This window comes from Panthera uncia, chromosome C2 (genome assembly GCF_023721935.1).
Source record: "Panthera uncia isolate 11264 chromosome C2, Puncia_PCG_1.0, whole genome shotgun sequence".
NCBI classification, from domain to species: Eukaryota; Metazoa; Chordata; class Mammalia; order Carnivora; family Felidae; genus Panthera; species Panthera uncia.
The window spans coordinates 84,110,564-84,120,445 of NC_064810.1; the positions used below are offsets into that span (position 1 = coordinate 84,110,564).

Here is a 9,882-nt window from a genome sequence, read left to right on the forward strand (position 1 = left end):
TCACCAACAAGTCACAGACCCACTATTTCACCCTCATTTAGTGGCAATCTCCTGCAATCAAATAATTGTGCTTGTCTGTCTGGCCTGGGCACAAGATGCACTTACATAGACTGTTCTGCTGGTCAGTTCCATTTGCTGACAGCTCAGCAGGGAGGGCTCAATTTACTCAATGCATAAAGCTACTACATACACGTGGAACCCTGGCTGGGGACGGGGGAAAAAGAACTGAGAAACACAACAGAAAAAGACATGCAAAGATGGAATGAAATGGAGGGTTGATTGGGAAATCTCCGTTTGGAAAAAGGCACCTAGGCTACCCCAATTTCCAAGTCCCCTGAAATTCTGAGTGCCTCAATTTTCCTTCCTCACAGACTGAGAGCAGAGTCTTTATCCACAAATACATGCCCCCTAAGTGCTGTCACCCTGGTCAAATACATTTCATTTTTCTGACTGGCCCTCCACTCATGCTCTGGACCAAATAAGGAGAACAGTTCTGGTAATTAAAAAGTAAATCAGGAAGTCAGACTAAGATGCAGTAAGGAAAAAATGAAACAGCTTGAGAAAAGGGAAGAAAAAATCACAGGAGACATAGTTATAAATTATTTTATAATAGCCACAGGGCAGGCTCAGCTGACTGGATGCAGATGAGGCTGACTGGAGTAAACAGTGTCTGGACCTTGGGTCCTCCTTTCTGGCTTCATAGCAACCCCTCCACTTCCCCATTACCGTAGGTCTTTGAATGGTTCCTACCTGGGCAGTCTTTGGTCCCACTTGTTCTAAATCTCTTCTTTCTTCCTTTCTTTCTGTACTCCAATTAAAGTATTCCTCTTACTAGTTATAACCCCAAAAGTATCTCTTAAAATACTTCACAGAGGAGCTGTTGATCACAGCTCAGTATTCATATCCAAACAGGGAACAACAAGATGAATTCCCAATGGAAGATTGTCAGGTCATGGCAGGATCACTGGAGGAAATGAGGGCAGGAATAGGATAAGTGGAGGTGGAATGAAGAAGGAAAGGAAGAAAATATATACTGAGCACCATTTAGTTTTACATATAGCATTATGTGAGCAGCTGCCTACATAAGATTCCCTAGGCTAAATGGTTGTTAGTCAGGAACTTAAGACTCCACTAATCCAGATCTGAGATAATTCCTAAAAAACAGTGGTCAGGAAAGACAGGAAAAGGTAATTCTGTGACCCTCTCATCTCATGCCCTAACATTACACACACCTGGAGTGTGGACAATAAGGGTGGGCAGTTACTGAACTGTGTCAGCGCTTTAGAAGTCAGTCAACCACTCCGAGGCCCTGTATAAAGCAAAGCTGTTGGGGAAAAAATGGTCTCTACACTTTCTTCTCATTCTTAAATTATATAATTTAATTTCATCAAAATTATTAGATTCAGTTAAAATAATTGAATTAAAATATTAATTAACTATATGGTTAAAATATGTAATTCAATGAATTTTGTCAAATTTCCCCCTCTATAAGGTCATTCCTACAGCAGATAAACATGCTTTTATTTCTTCCATCTTAAAAAAACAAAAACCCCTCCTTACACTACTTCTCCCTCTGGGAACTGTCCTCTTTCTCCAATTCCTTTCTCAGCAAAATTCTTTGAAAGAGATGTCTTATAATCCCTATCTCTATTCTTCTGTCCCCATCACAGCACAGAAGCTCTTCTCATATCACCAGTGATCTCTAGCAGTCAATTCTCAGTTGTTGTTTCATTTGACTATTAGCAGCATTTTACACACTTCTCCACTCAACACTTTCTTCATTTGACTTCCAGGACACCACACTCACCTGGTTTCTGGTCACCCTTTAGAGTCTAACTTTCTGGTTCTTCCTCATCTCCCTGAATTCCAAACACAGAGGATCCACAAAACAGCCCTTATTCCTCTTCTTTCTCTCTCCACTTAGGCAATCAATGATTTCATCTGTTCCTTGGCCTTGAAGACTATCTCTGGGCTGATGACTCCCAGACCTCTCTCTTGACATCATACTTATACATCCAAAAGCCTATGTGAAAACATTCTTTATATACCTAATTGATATCTAAGTTCAAATTTAACATGAAAAAAGTTCCCCAGCTTGTTCTTCCTGAAGTCTTTCTGGTCCCATCCAGTGGCAACTCAATCCTTCCAGCTGCTCAAGCCTACACTTTTGGAGTCACTGTTGACTCCTTTCTTTTTCTCATACACTACATTTCCTCCATCAGCAAAATCTATCAGTTCTTTCTTCAAAACATAAGCAGGAGTCCGGCCCTCCTTTCCATTTCCACTGCTACCATCATCTCCTACTTGAATTATTTCAGTAGCTTCTTAGAACAGTCACCACCCATGCTAGAGACAGACAGAAAGCATAGCCAAATGGACTAACTGGGGAGAATTTAATAAAGGAACTATTTACAAAGGTATCAACAGGATTAAGAGAAACTCAAAATGATGGCCAAAGTGTCTGCGTCTAATAAGGCCACTGGGGCCTTATTAGTAGTAGTAGTCACTACTACTCTTAGACTTGAAGGAGCAAGGAGTGGGAATAACACACATATGTTCACATGCGAACACACACATACGACAGAAACTGTATTCTTCAATGGACAAACTCAGTCAGCCTGTGGCAACCACTAGGTATGAAGATGAAGAAATGAACATCATTAACTGACTGTCCTCCTACCTTCTCATCTTCTGATCATGGACATAAATGAACCCCAAGCCAGAATACAAGAGAGCTTCCTAACTTCGTGTGTTCCTCTGGGATATAGAGCAGAATGGAAAATGACAGAGAAGGGATCTGTAGGGAAAAATAATATATCTGGCAAAATATCCTCATCTGCAAAACAGAAATAAGTATTATTGTCATAAAGTAAAGTGAAATAATCTACATAAAGAATATAGCACAATGTCTAGCACATAGGTTCTAGGGAAAAACAATCTTATTTGCCTGGTATCATATTTCCAAGTGTGGAATTTTATGGAGCTATGCTTTCCATACTTCCTATCATGACCAATTAATGGGTTGTAAACTTCATGGGTTTTCCAAGCATTTTTTTCTAAGAAACAGAAATGACCAGCATACATCCCATGAAGGATAAATATTGTCTCAAAAACATTCATTTCAGTTAAATTCAATTTAAATACACATAAAATTCAAACTCAAAATAATACCTAGGACTCAGAATGTTTTTTCTCCTTCCATTTGGGAGCTACTGAAGCCTTGGCTATCTCTCCCCTCACTTATCTCATGACCACTACTTCCTTGAACTGCTCTTTTGTAATCTAGGATTTTGCTACCAAAACATCTTTGGCTCAGATGAAATTCAAAGAGGTATTGCCCTGGCTTGGGTACCCCAACTGGTAAGCTACACTGGAAGACATATTATTTTAGTATTTAAAGATGGAGTTGTTCAAATTCTTGAACTCTGCGATCCAAAAGGCCTCACAATTTTGCAGAAAGGAAGAAAATTTCAAATGCAGATATTCATTTGAAATGGTTTTTCAAATCCTATACTGCTTGTGTCACTGCTTTACCTTATGAACATGATGGAGAAATTCTAGCTACAGGGAATAAAGACTAAACTGTCTTCTTTGAGGTAGAAAAAGATTATAAGCTAATCGATTATGTTACTATTCTTGGACCTGTTTGCCAGTTAATATGGTCTTTGACCTCCCATCCTGAAAGTACTTTACTGATTATCTGTGAAACAGCTATGCTCTTAAAACTCTATTTCCAACCATTAAGGAGGAAGGGGAAGATCATGATGTAGTTTCCTATGAAATCGAAGACATGTGCATAAAATGTTTCCATCCCTCAGGTGTCAAATCTAAGATTCTGTGATTAACAGAAACAGAAAAGAGAAATAAATAAAAGGAGCCAGAAGAGAAAGAAATGAAAGAAAGGAGGAAATGGACAGCAGCAGAGATGAGAGAAGATGGAGAAAAGGATTTCCAGGGCAAAAAGGAGGAAGAGAAACCATTACCTGAAATCTTTATTCCATCAATTCCCTGTCACATCCTCTATGGATTTTACTCTGAGCCAGGGAAGTTCTAGGCTTTTTTGGGAGGGTATGATTCTGGTTTTCTATATCATTGTGAGTTCCCCCCATATGACAAAAGTAGTGATATCGGAGGTTCCGGAAGATGGCGGCGTAGGAGGACGCGGGGCTCACAACGCGTCCTGCCGATCACTTAGATTCCACCTACACCTGCCTAAAGAACCCAGAAAACCGCCAGAGGATTAGCAGAAGGGAGTCTCCGGAGTCAAGCGCAGACTAGAGGCCCACGGAAGAGGGTAGGAAGGGCGGCGAGGCGGTGCGCGCTCCACGGACTGGCGGGAGGGAGCCGGGGCGGAGGGGCGGCTCGCCGGCCAAGCAGAGCCCCCGAGTCTGGCTGGCAAAAGCGGAGGGGCCGGACGGACTGTGTTCCGACAGCAAGCGCGACTTAGCGTCTGGGAGGTCAGAAGTTAACAGCTCTGCTCGGAAAGCGGGAAGACTGGAGGACAAAGGGAGGGAGAGCTGCTGAGCCCCCGGACGGCAGAGCTCAGCTTGGCGGGGAACAAAGGCGCCAGCGCCATCTCCCCCGCCCATCCCCCAGCCAAAATCCCAAAGGGAACCAGTTCCTGCCAGGGAACTTGCTCGCTCCACGCGAACACCCAACTCTGTGCTTCTGCGGAGCCAAACCTCCGGCAGCGGATCTGACTCCCTCCCGCTGCCACAGGGCTCCTCCTGGAGTGGATCACCTAAGGAGAAGCGAGCTAAGCCTGCCCCTCCACCCCCCGTGCACCTTGCCTACCCACCCCAGCTAATACGCCAGATCCCCAGCAACACAAGCCTGGCAGTGTGCAAGTAGCCCAGACGGGACACGCCACCCCACAGTGAATCCCGCCCCTAGGAGAGGGGAAGAGAAGGCACACACCAGTCTGACTGTGGCCCCAGCAGTGGGCTGGGGGCAGACATCGGGTCGGACTGCGGCCCCGCCCACTAACTCCAGTTATACACCACAGCACAGGGGAAGTGCACTGCAGGTCCTCACCACGCAAGGGACTCTCCAAAATGACCAAACGGAAGAATTCCCCTCAGAAGAATCTCCAGGAAATAACAACAGCTAATGAACTGATCAAAAAGGATTTAAATAATATAACAGAAAGTGAATTTAGAATAATAGTCATAAAATTAATCGCTGGGCTTGAAAACAGTATACAGGACAGCAGAGAATCTCTTGCCACAAAGATCGAGGGACTAAGGAACAGTCACGAGGAGTTGAAAAACGCTTTAAACGAAATGCAAAACAAAATGGAATCCACGATGGCTCGGCTTGAAGAGGCAGAGGAGAGAATAGGTGAACTAGAAGATAAAGTTATGGAGAAAGAGGAAGCTGAAAGAAAGAGAGATAAAAAAATCCAGGAGTATGAGGGGAAAATTAGAGAACTAAGTGATACACTAAAAAAAAATAATATACGCATAATTGGTATCCCAGAGGAGGAAGAGAGAGGGAAAGGTGCTGAAGGGGTACTTGAACAAATTATAGCTGAGAACTTCCCTGAACTGGGGAAGGAAAAAGGCATTGAAATCCAAGAGGCACAGAGAACTCCCTTCAGACGTAACTTGAATCGACCTTCTGCACGACATATCATAGTGAAACTGGCAAAATACAAGGATAAAGAGAAAATTCTGAAAGCAGCAAGGGATAAACGTGCCCTCACTTATAAAGGGAGACCTATAAGACTCGTGACTGATCTCTCCTTTGAAACTTGGCAGGCCAGAAAGGCTTGGCACGATATCTACAGTGTGCTAAACAGAAAAAATATGCAGCCGAGAATCCTTTATCCAGCAAGTCTGTCATTTAGAATAGAAGGAGAGATAAAGGTCTTCCCAAACAAACAAAAACTGAAGGAATTTGTCACCACGAAACCAGCCCTACAAGAGATCCTAAGGGGAATCCTGTGAGACAAAGTACCAGAGACATCACTACAAGCATAAAACATACAGACATCACAATGACTCTAAACCCATATCTTTCTATAATAACACTGAATGTAAATGGATTAAATGCGCCAACTAAAAGACATAGGGTATCAGAATGGATAAAAAAACAAGACCCATCTATTTGCTGTCTACAAGAGACTCATTTTAGATCTGAGGACACCTTTAGATTGAGAGTGAGGGGATGGAGAACTATTTATCATGCTCCTGGAAGCCAAAAGAAAGCTGGAATAGCCATACTTATATCAGACAAACTAGACTTTAAATTAAAGGCTGTAACAAGAGATGAAGAAGGGCATTATATAATAATCACAGGGTCTATCCACCAGGAAGAGCTAACTATTATAAATGTCTATGCGCCAAATACCCGAGCCCCCAGATATATAAAACAATTACTCATAAACATAAGCAACCTTATTGATAAGAATGTGGTCATTGCAGGGGACTTTAACACCCCACTTACAGAAATGGATAGATCATCTAGACACACAGTCAATAAAGAAACAAGGGCCCTGAATGATACATTGGATCAGATGGACTTGACAGATATATTTAGAACTCTGCATCCCAAAGCAACAGAATATACTTTCTTCTCGAGTGCACATGGAACATTCTCCAAGATAGATCATATACTGGGTCACAAAACAGCCCTTCATAAGTTTACAAGAATTGAAATTATACCATGCATACTTTCAGACCACAATGCTATGAAGCTTGAAATCAACCACAGGAAAAAGTCTGGAAAACCTCCAAAAGCATGGAGGTTAAAGAACACCCTACTAACGAATGAGTGGGTCAACCAGGCAATTAGAGAAGAAATTAAAATATACATGGAAACAAACGAAAATGAAAATACAACAATCCAAACGCTTTGGGATGCAGCGAAGGCAGTCCTGAGAGGAAAATACATTGCAGTCCAGGCCTATCTCAAGAAACAAGAAAAATCCCAAATACAAAATCTAACAGCACACCTAAAGGAAATAGAAGCAGAACAGCAAAGGCAGCCTAAACCCAGCAGAAGAAGAGAAATAATAAAGATCAGAGCAGAAATAAACAATATAGAATCTAAAAAAACTGTAGAGCAGATCAACGAAACCAAGAGTTGGTTTTTTGAAAAAATAAACAAAATTGACAAACCTCTAGCCAGCCTTCTCAAAAAGAAAAGGGAGATGACCCAAATAGATAAAATCATGAATGAAAATGGAATGATTACAACCAATCCCTCAGAGATACAAACAATTATCAGGGAATACTATGAAAAATTATATGCCAGCAAATTGGACAACCTGGAAGAAATGGACAAATTTCTAAACACCCACACTCTTCCAAAACTCAATCAGGAGGAAATAGAAAGCTTGAACAGACCCATAACCAGCGAAGAAATTGAATCGGTTATCAAAAATCTCCCAACAAATAAGAGTCCAGGACCAGATGGCTTCCCAGGGGAGTTCTACCAGACATTTAAAGCAGAGATAATACCTATCCTTCTCAAGCTATTCCAAGAAATAGAAAGGGAAGGAAAACTTCCAGACTCATTCTATGAAGCCAGTATTACTTTGATTCCTAAACCAGACAGAGAGCCAGTAAAAAAAGAGAACTACAGGCCAATATCCCTGATGAATATGGATGCAAAAATTCTTAATAAGATACTAGCAAATCGAATTCAACAGCATATAAAAAGAATTATTCACCATGATCAAGTGGGATTCATTCCTGGGATGCAGGGCTGGTTCAACATTCGCAAATCGATCAACGTGATACATCACATTAACAAAAAAAAAGAGAAGAACCATATGATCCTGTCAATCGATGCAGAAAAGGCCTTTGACAAAATCCAGCACCCTTTCTTAATAAAAACCCTTGAGAAAGTCGGGATAGAAGGAACATACTTAAAGATCATAAAGGCCATTTATGAAAAGCCCACAGCTAACATCATCCTCAACGGGGAAAAACTGAGAGCTTTTTCCCTGAGATCAGGAACACGACAGGGATGCCCACTGTCACCGCTGTTGTTTAATATAGTGCTGGAAGTTCTAGCATCAGCAATCAGACAACAAAAGGAAATCAAAGGCATCAAAATTGGCAAAGACGAAGTCAAGCTTTCGCTTTTTGCAGATGACATGATATTATACATGGAAAATCCGATAGACTCCACCAAAAGTCTGCTAGAACTGATACATGAATTCAGCAAAGTTGCAGGATACAAAATCAATGTGCAGAAATCAGTTGCATTCTTATACACTAACAATGAAGCAACAGAAAGACAAATGAAGAAACTGATCCCATTCACAATTGCACCAAGAAGCATAAAATACCTAGGAATAAATCTAACCAAAGATGTAAAAGATCTGTATGCTGAAAACTATAGAAAGCTTATGCAGGTAATTGAAGAAGATATAAAGAAATGGAAAGACATTCCCTGCTCATGGATTGGAAGAATAAATATTGTCAAAATGTCAATACTACCCAAAGCTATCTACACATTCAATGCAATCCCAATCAAAATTGCACGAGCATTCTTCTCGAAACTAGAACAAGCAATCCTAAAATTCATATGGAACCACAAAAGGCCCCGAATAGCCAAAGTAATTTTGAAGAAGAAGACCAAAGCAGGAGGCATCACAATCCCAGACTTTAGCCTCTACTACAAAGCTGTCATCATCAAGTCAGCATGGTATTGGCATAAAAACAGACACATAGACCAATGGAATAGAATAGAAACCCCAGAACTAGACCCACAAACGTATGGCCAACTCATCTTTGACAAAGCAGGAAAGAACATCCAATGGAAAAAAGACAGTCTCTTTAACAAATGGTGCTGGGAGAACTGGACAGCAACATGCAGAAGGTTGAAACTAGACCACTTTCTCACACCATTCACAAAAATAAACTCAAAATGGATCAAGGACCTGAATGTGAGACAGGAAACCATCAAAACCTTAGAGGAGAAAGCAGGAAAAGACCTCTCTGACCTCAGCCGTAGCAATCTCTTACTCGGCACATCCCCAAAGGCAAGGGAATTAAAAGCAAAAGTGAATTACTGGGACCTTATGAAGATAAAAAGCTTCTGCACAGCAAAGGAAACAACCAACAAAACTAAAAGGCAACCAACGGAATGGGAAAAGATATTTGCAAATGACACATCGGACAAAGGGCTAGTATCCAAAATCTATAAAGAGCTCATCAAACTCCACACCCAAAAAACAAATAACCCAGTGAAGAAATGGACAGAAAACATGAATAGACACTTCTCTAAAGAAGACATCCGGATGGCCAACAGGCACATGAAAAGATGTTCAACGTCGCTCCTTATCAGGGAAATACAAATCAAAACCACACTCAGATATCACCTCACGCCAGTCAGAGTGGCCAAAATGAAGAAATCAGGAGACTATAGATGCTGGAGAGGATGTGGAGAAACAGGAACCCTCTTGCACTGTTGGTGGGAATGCAAATTGGTGCAGCCGCTCTGGAAAGCAGTGTGGAGGTTCCTCAGAAAATTAAAAATAGACCTACCCTATGACCCAGCAATAGCACTGCTAGGAATTTATCCAAGGGATACAGGAGTACTGATGCATAGGGGCACCTGTACCCCAATGTTTATAGCGGCACTCTCAACAATAGCCAAATTATGGAAAGAGCCTAAATGTCCATCAACTGATGAATGGATAAAGAAATTGTGGTTTATATACACAATGGAATACTACGTGGCAATGAGAAAAAATGAAATATGGCCTTTTGTAGCAACATGGATGGAACTGGAGAGTGTGATGCTAAGTGAAATAAGCCATACAGAGAAAGACAGATACCATATGGTTTCACTCTTATGTGGATCCTGAGAAACATAACAGAAACCCATGGGGGAGGGGAAGGAAAAAAAAAAAAAAAAAAAAAGAGG

At 41.4% G+C, this 9,882-nt stretch overlaps 1 pseudogene; it reads left to right on the top strand.

Annotated features, from left to right (window-relative positions):
• The first annotated feature begins 3,017 nt into the window (after positions 1 to 3,017).
• Positions 3,018 to 9,882, top strand: part of LOC125921591 (cilia- and flagella-associated protein 44-like) — a 13,525-nt pseudogene continuing 6,660 nt past the window's right edge.